Source organism: Cupressus sempervirens, chromosome 8 (genome assembly GCF_028749045.1).
Source record: "Cupressus sempervirens isolate cs-2001-9-10 chromosome 8, ASM2874904v1, whole genome shotgun sequence".
NCBI lineage: Eukaryota > Viridiplantae > Streptophyta > Pinopsida > Cupressales > Cupressaceae > Cupressus > Cupressus sempervirens.
The window spans coordinates 843,554,921-843,581,850 of NC_143125.1; positions in this window are offsets into that span (position 1 = coordinate 843,554,921).

The window sequence follows — 26,930 nt, forward strand, 5'->3', positions numbered from 1 at the left end:
GTAGAAGAATTTGCTGAACATTTGAAGAACATCCATGAGGAGGTGAGGAAGCACATTATCAAGATGAATACACAGTATAAGGCTAAGAAAAAATTGAAAAGGAGGTATGAGGAATTTCAAATTGGAGATGAAGTCATGGTTTATTTTAGGAAGGAGCATTTTCTAGTGGGAACATATAATAAGGTGGAAATGAAGAAGTTTGGATCATGCAAGATAGTGAAAAGGCATGATTCCAGAAATGCCTATGAAGTGGAGTTGCTTGCTAAATTGAATATTTCACTAGTATTTAACATTTTAGATTTGATAGAGTATCATGAAGGAGGTTATGAAGTTGAAGTTTCAGAAGTGTAGTGGAGTATTCTAGCAGCTAGTTTGGGTACAAAGGAGATTAAGGAGATATTGGATAGTCATGTTGGAAAAAGTACAAGGAACATAACTTATGAAGAATACTTGGTCAAATGAAAAGGGAGGCTAGTAGAAGATTCATCATGGATAGCAATGGAGGATGTTAACGATTTTGTTTTTCCTCTGAACACTTGAGATGTGATAGGGTCACTTCTTGAATGATCTCAGGTGCCTAACATAGGAGCATCCTGGGTGTAAGAGCAATCTTGCATCAACCAAAAATATTCCATTTTAGTTGTTTGAATAAGGTTTGTCTTAATTTAGAGTTGTTGTCTATGGAGGCTTGCTACTTTGTAAGTTAGTCACATGAGCTTAGAATGACCTAATTTTAGAGGTGGATGTTCATCTTGGATATATCAACCTACTAGTTGAGGCTCAATTCTAGATATCATGAGTATTCATGGATTTATTATGGATTTTTGGTGTGTAATTTTTATATAAAAACTTTAGGCTCACCATTGGGCCTAAACATGCCTAGATGAAGTCCAAAAACTTAATGGATAAGCGCTTGCATGAATCCAAGCCTGTAGATCAAGAGCCAAGGATTCTGAAAAGTGGTTATAATAGCCAATCAGAGTAATGATTTAGAAGTTATGGCCTTCCAAAGTTGAGATGACCAAAAATTTCAAAATTAATGTCACAAATTTATTTAGCCGACTCTATATGTATTGTTAGGGTTTGTTAGTCCTAGGTATTAAGTTTGAGTGTCTAGAACCTTCTCGGGTGGCATAAAATTGCCTATTTAATAAATGACCGAACATTGTCTAGGATAGCTTTGGGTGATAGTTCAAAACTTTGTCTTACAGATTACTATAATGAAGGCTCCCATCTGGGTCAGCATATTGTAATTTTGAATTTTGTAATTCTACATTTAGGGTGATAATAAGAAGCTCATATTTTGTTCTTGTAAATTATTGTTATTTCTTTGTTTCTGTTATGTATTTATGGTATTAAGGAGAGCACCCTTCATCATGGTGCCATGTATATGGATACACATCATTGAAGAGGATGAATGCTTCAATGTATATCTCCTCCCTTGATGGCCAATAATGTGCTAGACCTTGAAGAATGATGCTCACAAAGGATTCTCCAATGCTAGATAAAATCTCCTTGCTTGAATGCTTTAATACTTGAAACCCTTTAATGTAAAAGGCTGAAAATATCCACTAGAGAGAAAAGCTTGAGAATGAGATGGTTGAGATATGAATTATATATGAAATAAAGCCTCAAAGTCTCCTTATATATGAGTTTTTAGGCATGAAGAAAATACAAGCCAACTAGATAATTATCATTAACTAATTAAACTCCTAAGGAATTTTAGGCCTGAGATAAAAAAACATCAGGATCTAGGTCAACTTGGGTTAACCTAGTTCAGGACTATGTTGACCTTGGAGGACTAGGTCAACCTGGGTTGAGCTAGTCCAAACTAGGTTGGCTTGAGTTGACCTGATCTAGGAGGACATGTCTTGGGTGCCACAAAGAGCTAGGATAGATGCCAAAGAGATAAGGTGGAAAGATGGAGGAGAGAAGAGGAAAAGGAGGAAAAGAAGAACGAGCATGAGCATATACATGGTCTAAAGAGGGAATCATGAAGAAGAGGGAGATAAATTTTCTTAAAAGGCGAGTACATCCATTTTAAGACAATACACCTTGATTATTTGGTCTGCACTAAATTGCTGATAATGGATCTTCTCTTTACAATATATAATCACCTCATTGTGACTGATCTGCAATAACTCCTCACTACACTGCTCGATTGTCTGTAGTCCTTCAAAATTCAATGATTCTCCTTAAACTTCACATACATGAATTCCTCCAACCATAGTACTTAGCTAATATCATATGTTTCCTTCTAAATAGCTCAAAAACCATAGTATGCTCGATGACTATGATGTATTCAACACATATTGAACTTGTGCACTTCTACACTTGGCAACTCTACCCTGTAGATGACTAAGTGTTTTGCACTAATAGAGTATGAAGATTTCATTTAGGGTCAACAATCTCCCCCTTTGGAATTAGTGGAAAAAATACTTATCATGATGAACAATTTGACATAAAAAAAATCTTAAAAAATTTACCTCCCCCTTAGGGTGTGCTCCATACCTATAGCTCAGTCATTTTCAAAATCTTTTTATGTAGCATCAAATCAATAAACCCTATCTCCTTATTACTTCAATACAACATAGGCATATCTATTTCCCTTTGTTTATTTGTATGCATTACATTTTTATTTCCCCTTCATACTTGATCATAATCATTTCCCCTTGTTTTTTTCACTTATGCTGATTAATGACATTCAATTAATGCATTAAAAAATGGTTGATGTAATCTTAAGATCATAGCCATTGTTTTATCTCAATTATTCTTGAGTGTCTTAGGAACCTATCTCTCTATCTCTAATTTGGCTGCTAGATCCACCATATTGTTAGCTATATACAATTGTTGACTTTGAATAAGGTCCTTAGCAATTTGTAAATGTCTTTGCATCACCTCCAAATGAGGTAATAACAATGCTTGAATAGATGTGACCTATGATCTAATGTTGTACTCCTCATACAATAAAATCTTGGCAAAATTTACTGAACTAGAACTTGGATCAATGTTCAAATATTTACCGCTCTTTTGTAGATCCACATCAATCTTATCCATCTTCTCCCTAATTTCTTTGGTGAATTTTGGGACATTACATATTTTAGCAAACATTATGTTTTCATTCTACACTAACTATTCCAAATTAGTGACAAGAGTAGAGAGTTCAACCTTTTTAAGTGCAAGCTCAATTGCTACCTTCTCCAACATCCCATCCTTAAACTTTCTTTTTTACCACTTCATGAATTTTTCTTGTGTGTCTATGTTAGGTCATTAAATTTCTCGAAAATCTTTACTAACTATTCTATAATGGGGCCCTTTTCATCTAAGTTTTCTACATCAATAGTCTCAAGATATATATCTTTGATATCATAGAGTACCTGCCTTTGTTGATGCTCTTTCTTTAACTCCTCTTGCTTAACCTTTTTGTCTAGCAATTCACTAAGTGTTCTTATTTGTTAAACACTTAAATTAGATGTGTCCCAATTAGGAATCACAATCTCTTCACCAAGAGTAACTATTTTACCCTTTACTAGAGGCTGCTTCATCTTTTTCTTCAACTTCTTACCCTTGGAATTTGGAGTGCTACAACTCAACATAGTTCATTATAGTCCTTTTGTGAGAACTTCTAGATTCTGCCTAACTATCTCCTCTTTAGTATTCTTGACCTTTTGAGGCTCAACGTTTATCTTGGACTCCTCAGGCTTGTTCTTCTTAAATTTCTTCTTAGATTCATTCTTCTTGTCATCATCAATTTTGAGTTCACTAGTGGAACTCTATTGTCTAGTCCCCTTTTCTCCCTCATTCAAAGGTCTTCAGGCAATTGGTCTATCACTAGTAATAGACTAATCTTCTTTTTCATCTTGGCTCTTTTCATTCTTCTCACCATATGTCATTATTATTTCCCTCTTTGGCATGATCCTTATGTTCATGCCTCTAGGTGTTACCACCTTCATTAGTTGACTAACTCTATTGCTTGGCTTGACTAAAATTTACATCACTTTGAATAGGATTTGGACTAAGTGAAATAGCAGGTGTTGAATCTACCTATTGTGTGCTCACATATGTATCAATATTTGGATAGTCTTTGATTCAACAAGATCTCATGAGTCAACTTGGATGGTAGAACTTCACCCCTCTTCTCTGGCTCGATCAACATATCACTCTTGCTTTCATATTCAACCATGAAATTTTCTTCATGTGTCACATCCTTAGCTGGGCTAACCTCTAGTTCATCTTCAATCACAAGTGTTTAAGTTTGAACTTCATCTTTTTGAATAGTTTCATCATTGATGTCCTTTGTATTATCCAACTCTACATTTTTAGGTTCAACTTTCTCATCTTTCTTTTCATCATCTAGAATTAGTCCATAGAGTTTCTTCCATATAACTTTGTTGTCCTCCACTACATATTCTATTTTTCTTTTCAAAATCAAGAATTCTCTTCTTTTAGGAATAAAGTTGTTATTTTACTCACTCAAAGCTTTAGAAATTTGTTTCTTTCTTAGTTCTAGCATAGTATGGGCAAGTGTGCCTTCTTTGATTTGTCTTTTAGTCTTCAAGGCATACTGCCATATTTCATCTATCTTACCATATAATTCATTATCTATCAAGTTACCTGATTCCAATGTTGTGTCCTTGAAATTTTTTATCATATCAATAACTACTTCTTCAACCTTGTCCTTATCGGCTTTGTCCAATTTATCATACTTTACATACTTAAATCTTGCCATACCTACACCTCCACACCCCTGATATTTTCACAAAATTCATCAATTATCTGGGGTGGTTTATGCACTACAATTCTAAAATGACTAGTGTCATCTAGCTTAGTATTTTCATCATCATCATCATATTTTGGCATTATAACCTTTCTTCTCTATTTCTTTGAGGGTTTACTTGGCTCAAACTCTTTTATTATGTTTTTTTCCTCTTTTTCAAGATCTTTCCTTTAGTAGACTTAGTGATTTTAGCTACTTCTTTCTTAGGCTCAACCACTACTACAATAGACATCCTTGCCCTTTTCCTTGTAACTCTTTGTTATAGGGATGAGCTTAGTGACCCTCTCCTCTTCTCTTGTAGCTCGGCATAAATGATTTATGTACCTTTACCTTCAACCTATTCTTCTTCAATATCTTCCTCTTCATCACTAGACATCTCTTCACCTTTGTCCTTGATGATCTACAATGGTTGTTCTTGTTCTGCTCCTCCTAATAATCTTTCCAAATATTAAATTATACCTTTCCTCTTCTTATTTATCTTGGGAACATTAATCTGCACTATGATCTTCACCTTGGTAGTCATAAATATGCCGAATGGCTTGACATATTTATCAATTGGTTCATCCAATAATGTTGTAATAGATGTAATAGCCTCATTAATGTTGATTTCACATACTAATGGTCTTATCCATACAATTTTAGGGATAGATACTTGAATATATGTTCTATCTATGTCAACTAGGAAACAAATGTCATCATAGTACTTGTCCACTAAGGATTTGGGGATCCTTGTCATGTTCTTCATCTTCTGCTTAAATTCCTCAAAATATCCATCCATGAATTTTTCAAAATTGTTAGCCAATTGATTGATAAATTCATTGATTTGTGGTGTGATAGTTTTCCTTTTGTTCTAGGTTACACTTCTAGTGGTAGGAAAATAGTTTTGAACATAAAATAAAATATAGACTAGTAGAGAGCTAAACTTACACATATTTTTCATCGCCTTCCTAATGCTCTTTAGGTTCTCGACTAATTAATTCAACTATAGGTTAGAAAGATCATAACTATGATGGTTTTTCAAAATCTTCCATACAACATCCACAACTACACAAGGAATGCTATCCAGTCAACTAGATTGGTATAACTTATACTCAATGACCCTAACAACAAATTCAATCTCTACATTTGAAATTTTTATTCCATGCTTGTTCCATATCACTAATGTATTAGCCTCAAAAGTACCCTTGCTTTGGCATCAAATGGTCTTGACCTTTTCCGTAACAAGACAATCAGTGACTTGGTAAATAATCTACCATGTAATCTCAGTTGGTTCTCTTTCCAACCATAAATTCATATCTTGAACTCGACTCAGTATGAACTTTTTCCAATCAATCTTAAAAAACTTGGGGAAGTTCAAGGCATATGTAAGACCTTTCTCAAAAATATGCTTGTGTTCATCCTTCAATCTCCCATCTACACACAAATTATCATATGTACTTGTCAATTTAAAATTGCCAATTTCACCAATGTTACACATGTAGCATGATCACACATCATAGATCGAAATAACTCTTAGTGGGATCAAGGATAGGGCTATTAGAAATATGAATTACTAGGGGGGGGGGTAGGTGAGTTAGTAATCTACAAGCTTTAGTCATGAAATGGATATTATTTGTTACTTTAAACCATACATAACAAAGTAATACAGTAATGCTGAACAGTAACAATAACCATGCACAAAGATAACTCATAACACCGTATTTTGTTAACTAGGAAAACCCTGGCCAAGGCATAACCCCAGTGGCGATGATATACACTAGATAATATATTGATATATAAGTTCCTTGTTAGAGGATGGACCCTGTTAGGAGTCAATGAGAAAATTTAATATAAAGTGTCCCTATTAGGAGACTTTGTATCGCTGTTAGGAGATTCCAACCTTGTTAGGAGTTGTGGTACAATAGATGCAAGATGAGCCTGCTGCCCAAAAATGCACTTCCAATTACAAGAAGAGCTCACTGCCCAAACAAGTAATTAGACTTCTGTAATGTAGGTACTATAACTTCTTCCTTAGTTTGATCTCGAATCACAAAATCAACTTTTCATATATTGCTTTCACAAAAGTTCGTATATCATAACTAATACAACCTCTGCTTCTTATCGCAAGATGTCCTTTACATAAATACCATGCCTTTAGAAAAATTACTACTGGGATGGCTAAGACTACAATACACTTTTCCAACTTAGAGTAAACATTTAGGATGTTGGCCCTAATTGGTCAAGTAATTATTTTTGTGAACAAAATAATTCCTTTCCTTTAATTCCGCTGTCCTATTACATTGCTAAAACACAAATATCTCTGTTCCATACAATTCGTACTGACTTCCAAGGTTATACACATTATTATCAACATGTATAATATCTCCATCTAACTTTTCTAGTCATAATATGACATCAACAACAAGTTACATACAAAATAATACACTGCTATATACCAAATTCATTCTTAGACAATTTTCTGAGTACCAAAAGCTAAGTATCTTTATTTCCAAGGCTTCCTGTAAGCAACATCATGTGTCACCAAAAATGACAATAATTACATATATTCATTAGCTAATTGTCAACAATCTCTCCCTTTGGCATTGATGGCAACAAAATAGGAAAAATTGGCTAAGTATCAAAAAACTTAAATAAATAACACATTAACATTACATATATTACAACTTGTCCATCTTACATTTGCTCTCCCTTACAGTATGGTTTCATACTTTACAATATTATTTTCTCCTCTTTACCTGATTTACAATTTTCTTATGTACTTCTCCCCATTTGACATCAATGACAAAGGTTAAAATGTCAAAAAAAGTCCAAAAACTGTCCAAATCTCTGCAAACATCTACCTTAGATTGATAGTATCTTCATGCAGTCATCAAAACTTTCCTTAAGATTGTTCATACCTTTAGTCCATGTATCCTTGGCTGATTCAGTAGAGGTGAGAATTGCACATAAGGCATATGATGCAATCTCAGCCACATTAAGGTCAGAGTATAAAAAGTTAGAATAAGTGTCCTTAGCCTTGACACATTCCTCCAACTGCTTCTCAACAATAGATATTTTTAGAGCAATAGAATATCTAAAATTTGACACTCTCTTCAAAATTTGTTCCTTCTGATGTTCCAAATTTTTGAAATCATTATGAATATTGACCACTTGTCCTTCAAAATCATCAACTTTACTAGTAGGATGTTGTAACTGGCTAGATAGAGCTTCTAGCTCACTCATCTTTCCCCCAATCCGACTGTCAATGTCCTTAGTCAACTTATAAGATATGGTACACTTAATGTACAATATCTTTCCATCCTATTGACATTTCTAAAGTTCCTTGATACAAGTATCAAGACTTATCAAATCATTCTTAATATTCTAACAAATAGTGCTAAACAAGTTAGCATCATGTGAGATCTGTGTGTTAGATTCTGCAACATTCAATAAATTTGTGAATTCCTTATCAAAATATTTTAGCACTACCAGTGTCCTCTATTCAGGATTTTCCTCTATGTGCTACATTGCTAGAGTACTATGTAATCTGTCAGTAACCTCCATCAAGGTTCTCTACGAGCTTTTCACTGTCTTGTTCTTTTGAATAACCTTTGACAAAGATGAGATCAAGTCAGTTTGATCATCATCATTAGTTGTTAGGCTAGTAAGTGAAAGCAGAGTAGATGAACTAGAAGGTTTGGTGTCATCTTCCCTTTGCTTCTTTTCAGCTACCTCTTTGACTCTTCTTTCTTCTTCCTCTTTCTCTTCTCTTTCCTTTCTTTCTTTTTATCTCTATACTTCCTCTTCTAATCTCTTCTTCTTATCTTTCTCTATTTTCTTTATCCTTTCTTCTTCAACTAATCTTTTCTTTTCTTCCTCTACTTTTCTTTTCATCTCATCTTCAAGCAATTTCTACTTGGCCTCTTCTATTTTTCTTTTCTCCTCCTCTAATAACCTCTTCTCTTCTTCAATTTGTCTCAATTATTCTTTAATATCTTTAGTGTAAGGTTCATTCTATTTAGACCTCTCAAATGGGTTTGTATCATCAATATTAATGGTAACATTGGTCTGATCTATTTGCATTGTGTCACAGCTCACTGACACTTCTAAGGTTCTGGGTGCTGGTGAAGATGCTGCATTGGTCTCTGTCAACATCTAACTTATGGCTACCACAGTTTCACTTCTTATCTTATCTTTTTCACCCACCATAAATAGAAATGGTCTCACCTTGTTTCTTAAGTAAGGTGTTAGATTATTCAACAATTTCTTGACTTCTTTTTCATCATCAATCTTACATATTATTCTTAACATAGACTTTTGAAGTTCTATGTCCTCTTCTCTAGCTGGTGCCTTTTTTTCTACGAGTCTATCATAGACCTTTTGGTTTATTGTACCTTCAATATATTTAAGTTTCATATTATTGGCTATTATGTATCTCACAGTAGAGATATCAATCTAATCTTTCTCAAAATTATTATACAAATCATAAACTTTGTTCATCTGAAAAAAGTTGCCTTCATTAGCAATAGTTGAATTTATCTTCTCTATCTTCAGATTCCAAGGTTGCCAAGCTTTTCCTACTGACTACTTAAAAGTAGTTACCTTCTTTGTCTATTTGACTTCTTATTCTTCTTCTTCTTTGTCTTCTTCTTCATCACTAGACTCAACAATTGTCAACAATGTCTTTTGTCTCTTTTCTAGTCCAGTGGCTAGTTGCTTGACCCTTTTAGTCTTTGTGGTCACAACTTCCACTAATATCTCTGATTTCCTCTTTAGCTCACTTGTCTAAACATCTGACACTGCCACATAAGGAATGCTCTATTCTAAAGATGTCTCTGCAATAGATATTGATAAAGGTTGCACATTCAATATACCTTGTTTCATAGTCTGTCTGATTACTTGTGACTCACTCTATATCATATCGACTTTCGTTAAGGCTTTCTTCATTATTGTTTCTATCTTCTTGTGAGATGCTTTCTCAAAAGATTCCTAATGACCTAACTAGGTAATCTCATCATAAGTTTCAAATCTATATTTAGCTTGGTCCTTATGTGATTTCAACAATAAATCAATATATCCAACTGCTGTTTCATCACTCAATTCATAACGTAAGGGGTTAAGAAATGTTTCTTGAGGTTTTACTGATTGAATCTAAATAAAATTTGTATCAACCATAACACAAATTTCTTCCTTAAATCTATCTACAATTACAGGTTCATTTCTAAATCTTTGCATCATTTCATTCTGAAATGTTTTCATTATCAAGTTTCCAGTATCCAATATTTTATCTACTGGATGTCTTCTACATATGTCTGTGATTTTCTCCATTGTACACCTCTCACTAATCATAATCTCTATGACTGACAAATATGGAAATCTCTTAAGTACATGAAAAATAAATGATTGATTAGTGACTGAAATCTAAACAAACCATTCTTAGTCCTTTTGATCTTTTCTAGATTCTCAAGAAGTTGCATTCTTAGAATTTCACTAAGGTTAACTTGTTCCTTCTCAACACATATCTTGTAGGCTGCTTAGATGAACCCGGTTGATAATTTATCAATATTGGAACTTGCACATATAGAGTAGGAAATGATTCTACTCAAGAATCTTACATCATCTTGTTTAATTGTGCTGATCACCATGGCCTTTCCATTATACACTACCTTTGTGTAGCTCTCAACTTTCTTCTTAACCAATATCTCACCTATAGGTACACAACCTTGTTTACAAAGACCAGTTACCTCATGAATAAAGTCAGCTAAAATATGAACTACACTATCTTGCATCTATAGTTTTCCATCATGTATTCTACTTTGTATGATCTGTGTCCACTCATCTATTTCCAATTCTGAGTAGAAATGATATTTGAATAGGTCAAGTTCCTTCAAGTATTCAAATCTAGGTTTCACAGTCATATTGTGATTAAAGACCAGTTCCATATCCTTGTTCATACACTCACTCCCAATAGATTCAAACTTGCTAGTAAGATAACTTCCTACATCTTCCAAATAAACTACATTGTTTGGAGTAATGGATAATGCTAAATTAGGTTTTCCTTCTATGGGTTTTATGGAAATAACCTTCAATTTTGGTCTCTCCTCATTCTCAACATTATGAACAACTGACATATCCATGCTTCTATCAAATATATGTTGACATATCAGTCAAGTTTGTTATTAGTGACATACACTTATTTAGATTGTATGTATCTACCGAGCTTATTGTACAGTCAACATGTTAACCAAGAATTTTAGTTATCACTGAGTTTTACAGTTGCTACCAAGTCCTTTGGACAAATTTCAATGTTTACCAAGTAGTTACAATTATTTTGAAGATCAACAGTGTAAATCGAGTATCTCAGTATATGCCAAGTTTACCAGTGCAAACTGAGCTGTGTAGTACTTACCAAGTTTTCAATTGATGTGATGTGAGTCTAGTGTTAACTGAGCTACTCATTGTTAACCAAGTAACTCAGTTTATACCGAGCTCAAGGTGATAGTGTTTACTGAGCTATTTAGTGGTAAACAAGTGATTCAGTTTATATGCCAAGATTCACAATATTTATCGAGTCACCAGTGCAAACTGAGTTCAAGACTATTTAGAAGTGATCAGTATGGACTGAGCTTCTACATCTATTGAGTGCATGATGATGCCAAGAATTGACAGTGGATGCTGAGTATCAAAACCTCACTGAGTTAGTTTGCAGAACCTGAGTGTCTACGTTTGAGCTGACTTTGTAATATTTGTGTAAACTTGTATTGTGGTCAACTTTGTAATTGCATAATTGGATTGGTACATATGTAATGTATTTTATTGTATTACTTCCAATGTGTGTATGGAATTTATGTGGAATACAATGTAATTGAATCTAATGAGAGAAGAACAAAAAGAGAAAATTACAAAGGATACAACATTATAAGGAGCAACAAAGATTCATCTATCATAGCAAGGTGATTTATACACTCAGAGGAATCTCATTCAACAAACCAAGTTGTAGATTAGAGATCAGCTACTGCTTCATCTTAAAAGGTGGATTAGTCAAATCCTTTAACAAGGTAGACCTAACAGTCTTATGCAAATCTCTTTTCCAAGTGCATACTTCATTGTATGTTTGTAAATCCTTTAACAAGGTGAACCTAGCAGTCCTTATTGTTCCTAATAGGTTAGATCATTAGAAGTGATCAATGTAAGCCTTAACAGGCAAAATTTATACTGTAGTACTAAAGCTTGTGAGTATCATCTCCACTCCAGTTTTACTTTCTATTTGGAAGGTTTCTGGGTCACCAAATCTTTATGTCAAAATGTTATGTATGCTTTCATGTTTTAAATTTCTTATGCATGTAACTAGATTAGTATTGGATTAATTGTTAATTGAATTGAAGTTCTATAAGTTTTATAAGTTACTGATTCACCCCTCCCCTCTTAGTAACTTAGTCTTTAAGAATATTTCCAACAATTGGTATCAAAGCTTTGTGGTTCTCAGAGAAAAGTTTGACAGCTTGAGCAAAGATCAAGGCCATGGAGATATTCAGACTTGACAAGGGTATTGATAATGAAAAGCTAGATTTGGAAATGGCTATTGCCCAACTCAAGAAAGCAAAGGAGCAACTCTCTCAATCCTTGAAGAGAAGAAAAGATCTTGCAATTTAAATGAATGATTATCTCTACATTGAAGAAAGAATTGAAGACCTTTATTCAAGCAATCCAAATGAAGCCAATGAAGTAATCAAAGAACTTTTAGATAAGAATGGTTCACTACAAGAAGAAGTAAGAAAACTAAGAAGAGAGCATGAAATTTAGTCAATAAGGCTATGTGAAGTCATGGAAGAGAAAAAAAAGATAAGAGAAGTGATAGAAGGAAAGAACAATGAAATCCAACACCTATCCCTTCAGCAAACAAACTTCATTGATCAGCTCTCCAATGCAAATGAAGAAATCATGAACCTAAGATCTAAAAATGAGAGATTGCGAAATGACCTAAACTCTGAAAGAAAAATCAATGAAAGAATGATGAAATCCCAAGCAGACATGAATTAGTTGAATGAGCAAAATCTCTATAAACAAAAAGGAAAAGCAAGAATTGGATATATAGAAGAAGGAGAATCATCTAAGCAAGGAGCTCAAAAGAATCAACGACCTACTTGTAATCACTATGGTAAGATAGGTAATACTTCAAACAAATTTTGGAGCAATGGAAAAGAAAAATTCAATGGAAAATGTTACAATTGTAATCAACATGGTCATAAGGCTAATGAATGCAAAGAGAAACAAAAATTTGAAGGCAAATGTGACAAATGTAAGAAGCATGGGCACACATCAGCATAATGCAAAACCAAGATATTAAATCCAACATAACAAATTGTGAAAGCTATATTTGGTTGGGACTACAACACTTGGTGTAGATGTCATTACTATGGAGAATTTGGACATATTGGAATGAATTGTGTAAAGCATCATTTGAGAAAAAGAGATACTACTAAAAGATGTTTCATTTGTACTGAACTTGGTCATCTTGCCAAGAACTATATGAATACTGGTAGAATTGAAGATGAAAAGAAGGCAAAGGCTAATAACATCTGAAAATAGGTGATACAACAATGGGTTCTAAAGTCTACCGATAATGCAAGTCCAATCAATGATGAACAAGTCACTCAAGAATTGGGTGGCTCCATAATTTCTACTTGATTTCTCAAAGGAGATCTGGGACAAGGCTACCAAAGAAGACATCCAAATAAGTTCTAGTTGAAAGGACAAAAGATCCATATCTATATTCAAAATACAAAGGGATCATTGAGTAAAAGGGTACCTAACACTACCAAGTTGCTTTCTTACTGAGTGAGGTCGGGTCACAGACTCTACCGAGTGGGGTTGAGAGTAACTAAATTTCATATGGTTACTAAATGATGGAAGAATCTATTGAATAATCAATTCAAGGAAGTAAATGATAGTCTATCAATTTGATCTATCGCCCATACCAAGAAATTATGGCAAAATTTGATAAAAGGAATGAAATCGAAGTCATTTTCACTGTGAATTTCAATAGCTATTGCACAGTGCGATCTTCAAGAGCATCCAAGCAATTTGAATGAATTGTTACCAAAAGATTTTGAATTCTCTCAAACCCCACTGAGTGAAGATGACATCTAGCAGTAGCAAGGCAAAGCAAGGTTTAGACATGCTAGTTCATGGTGTTGAATGGAAAGCTCCAAACTTCAAGCTCACTCCTACAATTGCTAAAACCCTAGCAGAATGGGATGGTAGAGGCATGAAGATAAGTAGTGAAACTGATATGGAATTAAATTTTGGAATTCACATCATTGCACACAAGATATATAGCTCTAGCTAGTTGAATAGTGTGTTGTGTGAAGCAGTTGACCTTGCATACAAGGTAGTGAAGAATAATATTTCTCTTGACCTTGCTGAGCTAATGTTGAAAAAATTCAACAAGAACATGGAAAGCATTAGGATGTCAAAGAAAAACCTACATAAGTTTGGTTCTCTATTGACTTTTTTATTCTTTTATCTTTATAAATTCTTCCCTTCAAAAGGTTCAGTTGTATGGAGAAAAGATGTGCTAGTCCTCTACCAAATTAATGAATACATTGTTGAGATGGGAGAGAATTATAATAGTATCATAGAAAACTATTTTGATGCATTTAAAGAGAAAATGAATAATAGATTCAAGATTCCAAGAAAATTAGTTGAAGACTACAAAGATGATGTATGTTTCATGGTAGGTAGTGATAAGGTATACATTCAGGTAGTTAGGCGTAGAATTGCATGGGTGAAACCTCTTGGTTATGAGGTTAATATAGATGAAATTAAGGATATAATTGAGGCACTTGTAAATGAACCAGTTGATCCCAAGGCTACATATGATCAAGCTTAAGCTAGGATAGAACTGGAGATCAAGCTCCCCCAGGCAGTAAACAAAGGCAAGAAAAAAATTGCTAAGTTGAAAACTAGTTCTACTCTTTTGTTGATCGAGGGAAAAAGTGAGGATGAAGAAGTAGAGGATGACGAAGAATTAGAGGAAGAGGAACCATTGAAGAAGAAGGGCAAGGTAATTATTACCAAGCCTACCAAGCCTTCCACTACTATGTTTACTAGAAGATCCTTAGAGAAGAAAGCTGATAAGGAGGAGATATAATATTAAGAAAACCTCCACCCACCTTCCAAGATAGACTAAAAGAACTGTAGGAAGGGGCTGGTATAACAAATTTTAAAGCATTAAAGTATGAAATTAGGACTGAGGAAGAACATAAGCAGATTGAAGACTTGGTGACAGAAAAAATGGGTAAGTGGAAATACTCACCTGACCAGCTTACTTCTCAAATTCCTAACATTTTAATGGATAAGATTAAACCAAGATGGGAATTTTCCATGAAAACTATAAAAGAAATATATGGGAAAACCTTTAGGTAGCTTATTCCAAGCATAATAGATAAGGAAGTTAAGGAATCTCTAAAGAAAAATGAGGAGAAATAAACTTTGAAATTCAACACTTGTCTGGTTCTGATGAAAGATATTGAGCATGTTGTAAGGAATGCAACAAATACATGGAAGAATTTTTATCATCTTCATAAACTAAGTGATTTTACTGTTGAAGTGAAAGATGATTATGATGATGATGATGATAAAGAAGAGAAATATGAAGAAGGAAGTGATGAAGAAACAACACATTTTGATAACATTCATGATGAAGAGGAATAGGAGCAAGAGGCTATCGAGGAAGGAATGTAGGATGATGAGGAAATTGACCCAGTTAAGATTGTTGCAGTAGTTATTGCCTCACTTCCTCACTCTCCAAGAAAAATAGTGACAACATCTAGCATAGAGATAGCCTCAATAGAATTGATTGTGACTACCAATGACAACATTAATATCCAATCAATCTTTCCACAAGTTTAGCTCAACACACCATTGACTTAAGTGACCTCCACTTCATCTACCAAGCTATAGACTCTTCCCTCTTCTACCGTGTTGGATACATCAGTTTTGGCCACATCAGTTTTGAATACATCAATTTTGGCTACTATAGGTATTTCTACAATAAGTGCAACATCAATTTTTGTAGCTAGTCCTATTATGTCTACTATTGTTTCCATTCCTAGTAAGCAAGAAATAAGTGTAAGGATAGTTGAAACCAAGCTTCAATCAAGCACAAAATTTTTGGGCCAAGGAAAAGAAAAGGAGAAGGAAATAGACTTTGATGAGGATATAGTGATCCCGAATTGGGACATATCCAAACTCAATCTAGATCACATGCAGACATTTGGTGAACTTCTCCAAAAGAAAGCCAAGCAGAGGCTAAGAGAGGAAAGGGACAAAGAATTTAAAATCATTGAGGATGCCAAGAATATTTTGGTAGAGGCCACATGTATAGAGGTTGATTCATCTCAACCAATTTTGTTATAGCTAGTAGAGGTAGTCCAAAAGTTCAATGAAGATATAGATGAACAGGACAAGTTACTATAGAAGGTAGAAAAGAAATTTGAGAATAAAGTGTTAGAGCACATTGCTTAGCAAATTGCCATAAATCAAGTAGAATTATCTACCATTTTGGGTTCTCTATAAATTTCTTGTAGTGCCTACCCTCGTTCACATCTTTTTTGGACATATTGTTGCTATTATTTTAGACTAGTTTTATGTTGATGGATTAGTGGTATTGTTTTGAGACTATCAGACATTATGTTATGGATTCAGTGGTTATATGATGAGATCACTTAGACTTTACATTTCATGCATACATGATGATATTTATATTGTTTTCAGTTATTGTTGATGGTTAGTTGGATGGTTTATTATCTCATGTGTTTTATTATGGATACTTACCCCATACTTGCATGTGTATGGTGTGCGTGTTTTCTTATTGTATGGCGTTTCTGATGTGGTTAAGGAAGGGAGTCGTAGTCACCTGCTTAGTCAGGATCTACATGATGCACCACTTCTTGCCATTGTCTTTTTAGCTTAGCATTATATATATTGTATGTACATGCATAGTTTTTCTGCAGGTTGTAGGTACCGGGTATCGACTTCCCTGAATTGCCAGGATGAGCATACCCTATTATACTATCTCAATGATAAGAGAAGGGAGATAAATTCTCAAGTCCAAATCCCAAACCTTTAAGCCAATTGTCCTAGTGAGGTAGGACAAGTATCTGGATATTTTACCCACCGAATGTGTCGGATGACATAATTCGTGATTTTTAACCCTTTAGACTGAGTTTGTGTGATTTGCTCCATGATGGGTTTTCATATTTTATTTTGGAGGTCTATGGTGAATTTTCTATTAATTAAGTCTTAATAAATACTATTTGGAAAGAGGGGTAAACACTTTGACCTGGAGCTATGAACTAGTGAGGCCACAAACGGGGGACCTCATCCCCATGAGATTTGAACCTTGATGGCAAGGATAACAACACAACAACTTAACCATCACAACATGCCACTATTGGCAATTAAGTCTTAATAAATAGATTTAATTAATAAATTAATTATTTGAAAAAATTAATATAAAATATCATGATCTTTGATATTTTGATTATAATTAATTAAAAGAGAATTAATTGAGGGAAAAAGAATTAAATAAAAGAAAATTACAAATTAAAATTAATAATAATAATAAAATAATAATAAAAGTAATAAATAAATAATAATAATAAAAGTTATAAAAATTAAAATAAAAGTTATAAATATTTAAATAGAAATTATATAAAAAGTGAATTGGAGTTATAAGCTTGCATGAGAGTTAACACACTTTTCTATTTCTCATGTGTCAACAACACGGGGGTTAGTGCATCAATTAAGCACATGGTGTCTACAACCCTATGGTTCATGTAGAAGGTTGGAAAAGACCCATGCTTAGTTGGTGACACCTTCTAGCTGTTTCTAGAAGCATTCTAGATGTTTCTTGAGAGCTCTTTATATTCAGGCATTTCTAGAAGTTTAGACATAGCGTTTGGAGTGCAATTGGAGCATTGGAGGACTCAAGAATTCTGAAGAAGGGAGGAGCTTGCTCTATAGGTTTTCTAAGGAAGAGCGATTTAGCATCAGAATCCGAGTAGATTCTTGTGATTTTACTTATGCCATTTCCGCATCATGCATTCCCTGTCTTCTTCGTGTCTTCCATATGTCTTCTGAGGAATTTCATATTTTTATTGTATGCATTCTCAATATGGGTAGTTTAATTTTATTTGAGAATCTTTATATGCATAGATCTGAAGAGAACACGGGGCTAGAGTTTAAATTGGAGCCAAAACCATTAGATGATTTATTGAATAAACTTTGAGACCAAATAGTTTATGGAATTTTTTTTTGAAAATTGGAACCATTAAATAATTGTGTATATGCGCATTGTGAAATATACATGTTTATAATTTTTGCATCTGCATACATACATACATACATACATACATACATACATACATACATACATACATACATACATACATACATACATATATATATATATATATATATATATATATATATATATTTGTATATATATATAATATATATATATGCTATGATATTTGATTAAATTCTACAAGCTCATATATATAAATACACACACACACACACACACACACACACACACACATATGTGCATATATATATATATATACACATTGAATATCTATTTTTTATAAATCGCAATGTCAAAACTTTATTAAAATACCGAATCGCAACTGCAAACATTTTATTAAAAACGTTGCATAGTTAAAACGATTTAAAATTTTGGGCGACTTTTGACAAAGTCGTTTAAAAAAAAATGCATATAATAATGTGTGGAGGGGCGGGTTATACCCGTACCCCCCCTTTCTCCCCACTGATCTTTACATAGGTGGGTCGCAGGGTACCTGCATGCGTAGTGTACCTACGATAAGGTACTACCATATGGCAGTGGTCGTAGGGTACTTGCGGATGCAGAGTACTCGCGACGGGTTTAAGTCGCGCGCCAGCAATATGATCGGTGGCAAATTCAATATAAATTGCCTTTGGTTTGGTTATTAATTGTTATATATGGAAATCGATTTTTATAATTCAATTTTTATATTTCATTTTTTTATATAAAATGTTATTTTATATATATATATATATATATGTATATTTATGTATATATATATATATATGTATATAAGTATATATGTATATTCATTATAAATAATTATTATATTTAAAAGATTTGAATTAATGGATCATTCTTTAAATGATCTAAAGTATTAATGTTAAGCTTGTCAATAATGAAGAGATATTAATAATTAACTTAATTAAACTTAGTTTAATTAAGGTTGATTATTAAAATGTGTTATAAAACGAAGTTTTGAAATATGTTGATTTAATTGGAAATGTTATTTTCAAACAATGTTTATATAAACAAAATATTATTAGATCAAATAGAAAATTGAGTCTAATGGTTTTAGGGAGAAACTTTTATCTATTAAACAAATACATGGGTTAGGTAAAACATGAAATTTCTCCACTTGATATCTAATATGGAGAACATAAACTGAAAACCTCCACATTTAATTCAAGTATGTAATTGTAGCAAAACCAAGACATGTGTTTGCATTGTGTATTCTTTATGCTATTGTTTTGGGTTTTGGGTTGACTAGTGTTGACCAGTTATAGGACGTCTACCAGAGGCTTGGGGGTTATGTGATTGTGATGTCATGATGATGTTTTAATCTCGATCTTTATAAACCCAACCATGGTTATGTGATGGAATGCTCTATGTATTAGATGTGACTACTGATTGTTATAGTTGAGATTCTTATGTATGAGACACTTGACTTAACCATTATTTTTGGTCATCGATCAATTAGCCTTGGTTATTTTCTAGTCGCCATGATGGGACTGAAATGTGGATTTATTCTTGATGATGTCATGTTGTGACATGTTTGACTCAACCATTTTGGAGTCCTCGATTAGTATGATTGAGATATATTTTGGTTATTGAGAACCATTGGATACTTTGATTATCAGTGAAACTTCAGTTGCCAATAGAGAGCTGTTGTGTTCATGATTTTTTATGGATGTTTGCTCATGGAGATTTGATGCTTTTATGCATATTTGATGATTTTATTATGGATTATCTTTTGTGATTTTGACATTTATGATTCCATGATCATTAGGGTAGGATTTCTGCATGTAGTGACGAGAAGTGGCTTGCAATGGGGGCCGGGGCCCTAAGAGGCTACTAGGGTAACTCATTGTAAGTTGGATTAATAAGTGATAACATTCACACCTAATACTAACTGAATGAACCTAAAAAGATAAGTGTTTTATTCTCGCCCATGCCTTGAGTGCTTGTACAGGCTAGGATGGGAGTAGTGAGAACGCATAGTTGTGACCTTGCATTCCGTAGTATGCCTCATCAGTATGAGAGGATACTAGTGGCCGCATGAGATCAGTATGGACCCGTGGAGTTTAGCTAACTACCAAGGTAACTTGTACATGATAAATGCGATGACACTTTCCCGCTTGCATAGTAGGTTCCTACATGTCATTGTGTGCCTCTAGGATTAGATGTCGATTATTGTGTTTGGAACCTTTGAGTTAATATACTTTTAGGATTCCTAGACTTATAGAGATTTGTGCTATGTGTTTTGGATAGCCTGTATGGGACTTGAGATTATCTCCTCAGCACAGTGGGAGTGGACCACTTAGGTACCACGCAGTCGGGTGGTAGTGTGTTTTCCACTCTTATCATTTGAGATCCATTGAGACATCATGGCTGATGCATCCTTCATGATGGTGGATATGTATCCTTTCATTGATGACTAGCATATGTTAGATGATGTTATCTTTTGTTAGATTAATTTATACATATGATGTTGTTAGGAGTGACATTCCTACTATGTTAATACTGATGATATCTTCGATGATTTGGGATGTTACACACGGAAGGATGGCTAGGATCCACGATGGTCTAATGATGCTATTAACGGTTGGGAGGAACCGTGCACTTAGTTTATTATGTTTGATCTTTATGATGGATGTATATGTCTTGTATGATGATGTATCATGTGTATCATGTGATTATCTTTACTTTGATGTATCATGGATTAGAATAGGATGATGTACCTTATTCTACATATGTATATTTTTTGAGCTTGTCATACCCTGTGACATGTACAGTGGATGATTGAGTATTTGAAATGTAATGTATAAACATTGAACTTATCATTATTGTTTCATGTGGATGTTGTACTAGATGGATTCATGTATGTAATTCAATGTTAAGGGATCTTTAAAGAATGTAATCTGTTATGTATGTTATGATTACTTTCAAATGGACATTGCTATTGCTTCCGTTATTATGTATAAGTTATATGTGGTATTTATTTTCATGTTTAAAAAAAAAAATGCTACTAAACTTAGTGAAATTCTAGGTTAATTCTTTGGATCCCTTGGCGGGGCATTACACTTCTTGTACTAATGTATCATTACTTTTTGGTAAGTTATGTGATGTTTCAAATTTCACTAAGGAAATAAAGGACAAATTGTCCAAGATTTATGAAGACCTTAAGGTGAGTACTTAGTAGTTGTAGCTTGACCCCAGTTCAAGCTCTACTCATTTCAATAAGATTAGATTTTTGATAGATACATAGGTAGAATTGTTTAGGGAAGTGACCAAAATTAGACCTACATTGGTAGATATCCAAAATATGATACTCCCTAACATGGATGCACTAAAAAAGCATATTGCACATTCCAAAACCCTCATCCACGACAAAAAGTTCTCCAAAGTAGACCACATGATTGAGTTGTTAGTAGAATTGCAGATTGTACTACACACATCTAAGGTCTTGTAGGACAAGTGGGACAAAATGTTGGCTATAATACTCAAGGTACATTCAAACTTTTTGTCTCCTTTTGGAATTAATATGTAAATATATAGAGTAAATATTTGGCATTATTGTCAAAAGGGGGAAAAGATATAGAGAAGATATGAGAATGATGATTTATGGGGGAGAAAGATGTAAGAATTGGTACATAATTTGAAAAGGAAATGGGGGAGATAGATGTGAGATAAATGTAAATAATGATTCAAAAAAGAATGTATTCAGATGTATAGTATACTCTACAGGAGCCTTACCATGTACAAAAATATATCTTACAAAACCAATTTTGAAAAATCTAAATAATAGTATACTCTACTGAGCTAAGAATCACATGGTGATGGATAAAGATATTTAGGAACCTTTTGAAATTAGTTTTTGCTAATAAGTTCTTTTGTCACTAATGCCAAAGGTGGAGATTATTGACATACCAGTCAAGTTTGTTATTAGTGACATACACTTATTTAGATTGTAAGTATCTACTGAGCTTATTGTACTATTAACAATGTTAACCAAACATTTCAGTTCTCACCAATTTCTACAATTTCTACCAATTCCTTCAAACAAATTCTAGTATTTAACAAGCAATTATAGTTATTGTGAAGATCAGTAGTGTAAATTGAGCATCTTAGTGTATGCTGAGTTTACTAGTTTAGACCGAGCTATGTAGTGCTTACCAAGTTTGCAATTGATGTGATGTGAGTCCAGTGTAAACTGAGCTACTCAGTGTTAACCAAGTGACTTAGTTTATACCAAGCTCAAGGTGATAGTGTTTACCGAGCTATGCAGTGGTAAACAAGTGATTTAGTTTATATGCCGAGTTTCATAGTATTCACCGAGTCACTAGTGTAGACCGAGTTCAAGACTACCAAGAAGTGATCAATATGGACCGAGCTTCTATGTCTTCCAAGTGCATGATGATGCTAAGAAATGATAGTGGATGCCAAGTATTAGAACCTCACTGAGTCAATCTTCAAAACCCAAGTGTCTACATTTGAGCTGACTTTGTAATATTTGTGTAAATTTGTATTGTGGCTGACTTTGTAATTGCATAATTGAATTGGTATATATGTAATGTATTATATCACATCCAATGTGTGTATGGTATTTATGTGGAATACAATGTAATCAAATCTAATTAGAGAAGAGTAGAAAGAGCAAATTACAAAGGCTACAATAATATAAGGAGCAACAAAGATTCATCTATCATATCAAGGTGATTTATAGACTCAGAGGAATCTAATTCAACAAACCAAGTTGTAGATTAGAGATAAGCTACTACTTCATCCTAATAGGTGGATTAGTCAAATCCTTTAACAAGGTAGACCTAAAAGTCTTATGCAAATCTCTTTACGGAGTGCATACTTCATTGTATGTTTGTAAATCCTTTAACAATGTGGACCTAGTAGTCCTTATTGCTCCTAATAGGGAAAATCATTAGAAGTGATCAATGTAAGCATTAACAGGCCAAATTTATACTGTAGTACTAAAAATTGTGGCTATCATCCTCACCTTAGTTTTACTTTCTATTTGGAAGGTTTTTGGGTCACCAAATCTTTGTGTCAAAGTGTTATGTATGCTTTCATGTTTTCAGTTTCTCATGCATGTAGCTACATTAGTATTGGATTAATTATTAATTGGATTAAAGTTTTATAAGTTTTAGAAGTTATTGATTTACCCCTTCCCCTCTTAGTAACTTAGTCTTTAAGAATATTTCCAACAACATAAAATTTTTATCAAATAAATTCTGAAGAAAAAAAAAAGCCTCTTTCTGAAAATAGGATTTGCTTGAAAATTTCCTTATTAAATCACTTCTAAGTGCTCTATACTTTTTATGTAATTGCAATGAAGTGGTAATCAAGTCTGTACTCTATTTATTCCTTCAACTTGAACTTGCATTAATTATGTACTTTACAAACACAAAAAGGCTGTCAATTACATTCTGAAATCAAATAACTACTCAAGATCTTCTATTTGATCTTTAGATGCTACCTGAGGTTTACTATAGCTTCCTTCCATCATTGCAATACTTCACAAAACTTTGCTTCATAGAATTCTTTGAAAAATATAGTTTTCATCTTCTACTATAGAATTAACTCTCTCTATAATAATAGTAACTCTTAAATCCTTTGTAACTAGTTTAGTTAAGCTCTAAATTATGAGCAAGCTTAGGTACCATCTAAACTTATCTTGATACACCTTTTCCCAACTTCACTACCTCTAGTTTGATCTCTAGATGAAGTTTTCAAATTCTAGTGTTGTGAACAAGCTTTATTCAACTTAATTGACTCAAACTCAATTACTGACTTCAATCTTCCTGTCTCATCATCATATAATTTATCTTTTGAGATTTCTAATCCTTTTACAAATGCATCATTGAGTTCTTCTCAAAGTTCACTAACTACATTTCTTTGTTCTTCATTGTTTTTCTTAGTTTTGGAGTTCCTCTCATGGTTCCTTCTGTCATTTCTGACATTTCTTCCATCATTCCTTCTATTTCCTAAGTTTCTTCCATTGTTCCTTTTATTTTCGAAGTTTCTATCCATTCTGAAATACTTTGTTGTATGTCCAAAGTTGTTGCATAACTGACATACTAGTGTTCTACTTCTAGGATTCTACTAACCATCGGGTGCATGAAAATTCTGAGTTATGTGTCCAAAGTTTTTACACTTATAACACACAATATATCTTCTTTCTTTAGAAGGTCTTCCTTCTCTTGATGTCCTTTCATTAGATTCTTCTATCTATAGGGTTAGTATATCTAGACATTCTACTATGCTTTCTATCATTATCATATTTAGGTTTCCTACAATCAATCACTTTATGAGCCATACTATGACAATTATGACAATAAAAGTCCTTAAAATAATTAAATGACTTATTTGTACAATCTCTTTTCATATGACCTATTTCATTACATGAAAAACACTTACCTCTAAATTCATACCTGGTTTCTTTAGGAGATTCCACTTGCTTTGGTTCATCTAATATCTCAACTTTCTTGTCTTGTCTAATTTCTTTAGGTTTATCAGAAGATTGGATGGATTCAATCTTATCATTAGATTTATCTTTTTCTTTCAAATCTAATCTAATCTCAGGTTTCTTTACATACATGTTAAATAGATAACCAAGACTAGTCTTATCATAAGTAGGTCTCTGTATTGACATTGAATCATCAAGCTTTTCTCTACTAGAATAAAGGTTCTCAAGTTGTTTCTTGCACTTAGTTAATTCACCTTTCACAATAGTATTGTACTTATGAATTTCTTCATGATATTCTTTTAATGTTTCAAGCTTAGATGTCTTCTTTGCCAAACTTGCTCTAAGATCTGCATTCTCAGTCTTCAAATCAGTTTCAATTTTGCTAGGATCACTCTTAAAATTTAACTTCAGATTTTTAATCTTCAATTCATGCTTCAAGATCTTATACTCTATCTTCAACTTTGAATAATCATCATCACTAGTTTTAGCTTCAGTAGATTCAGGCTTGGATTTGAGATGTTCAATCTTTTCCTTTAATTGTCCAACATATACTTTAGAGTCTTCACATCTCTCCTTCAGATTATCTCTTTCTTCAGTAAGGAGATCAATTTGTTCAAGTGCCTCTTTAAGGTTCTTCATCAACTATTTCATATTCATAGGGATCTTAATCAAGCTATTAAGCCTCTTTAGAGTATTGGACTCTAATACCAATTGTTAGAAATAGGAATTACTAAGAGGGGGGTGGGGGGTGGGGGGTTGAATCAGTAATCTACAAGCTTTAGTCATCAACTGGATATTATTTGTTACTTTAAACCATATATAACAAAGTAACAAAGTAATGTTGAGTATCAATAATAACCATGCACAAAGATAACTCATAACACCATATTTTGTTAACTAGGTAAACCCTAGCCAATGGAAAACATCAGTGGGGATGATATCCACTAGATAATATATTGATATACAAGTTCCTTGTTAGAGGATGGACCCTGTTAGGAGTCAATGATAAAATTCAATATATAGAGTCCCTATTAAGAGACTTTGAATCCCTGTTAGGAGATTCCAAACTTGTTAGGAGTTGTGGTACAATAGATGCAAGATGAGCCCACTGTCTAAACATGCACTTCCAATTACAAGAAGATCTCGCTGCCCAAACAAGTAATCAAACTTTTGGAATGTAGGTATTATAACTTCTTCCTGAAGAATATCCCTTCATCACATTCTTGAGATATTCCTTGAAATTAGGTGGGTTGCACACTTCATTTCTAACCAATTCAACATAACTAACCTTCAATTCCATCGTCTTCTCTATAACTAATGAGCTGGATGCCATAATATTGACTTGAGTTTGATCACAAGAACCAATTCTTCACTTGAATTCAACACAATTTATCACAAATCCACTTCCAATGCTAATGGCACACACAAAAATCTTCACAGAGTCGCTTAACCATGCACATAAATTTCTTAGGCTCAATTTTCTCTTCAAAGTTTGAATGCAATATGATCAAAATGAATGATACAATTCTCTATATAGGTTAAAAATGTGATTTTAGGGTCTTATTAATGTTTCATACCTAGAGTAGGTGCAATACAGGCTGTCTCAACCACTATTGCAAACCTTGACAGTAACACTTCAATTTGCATTCAACTAAAACCACGACTCAATCATTGTTAAACAATTTACTCATCCACCTAACAATTTTCAATTTTGAATCTTCAATACTGACACTTGACCATTACTAAATTTGCAACTCGGTACCCAAACACATTCACTTGGTTGATACTATAAATCTGTCCTTATTCATCTAATCTTATGCTCATTTGGTCTTTTACATTACAATCTTAGGAACTAATATATAAGTTGATAATTTGAAATACAATTCCATACTTCTTTATTTTAGTTTATGGTGCTGGAATCACTTGATCCATTGGATTGGGTGATTACATTTTCTTTATTTGAGATGTTGCCTCCTTTAGATTTCTTCTTCTAGGTTTGATTCATCTAGCTTCTTAATCCTTCAACATTAGCTTTTTCTTTTCTATTATTCTCTTCATCATTGGGTGTTGATGCTCAATTCCTATAGTCATTTCTTAGGTGATCAATCTTTTGATAGTGAAACCATACCATACCAAAGTTCTTCTAGTTTCCATATCTTCCTCTAAAATGTGTTCTTGCACAATTTGTTGCAATATATCTATTCCTGCCACATAACTGACAAGTGACCCAAGTATTGTAATCCCAATTTATTTCATTACCTTTCCTAGTTGGATTACCTTTTCCTGTAGGTGTCCAATTGTGTTTTGCATTAGATCTACAATCTTGTGCCTTGTGACCATAC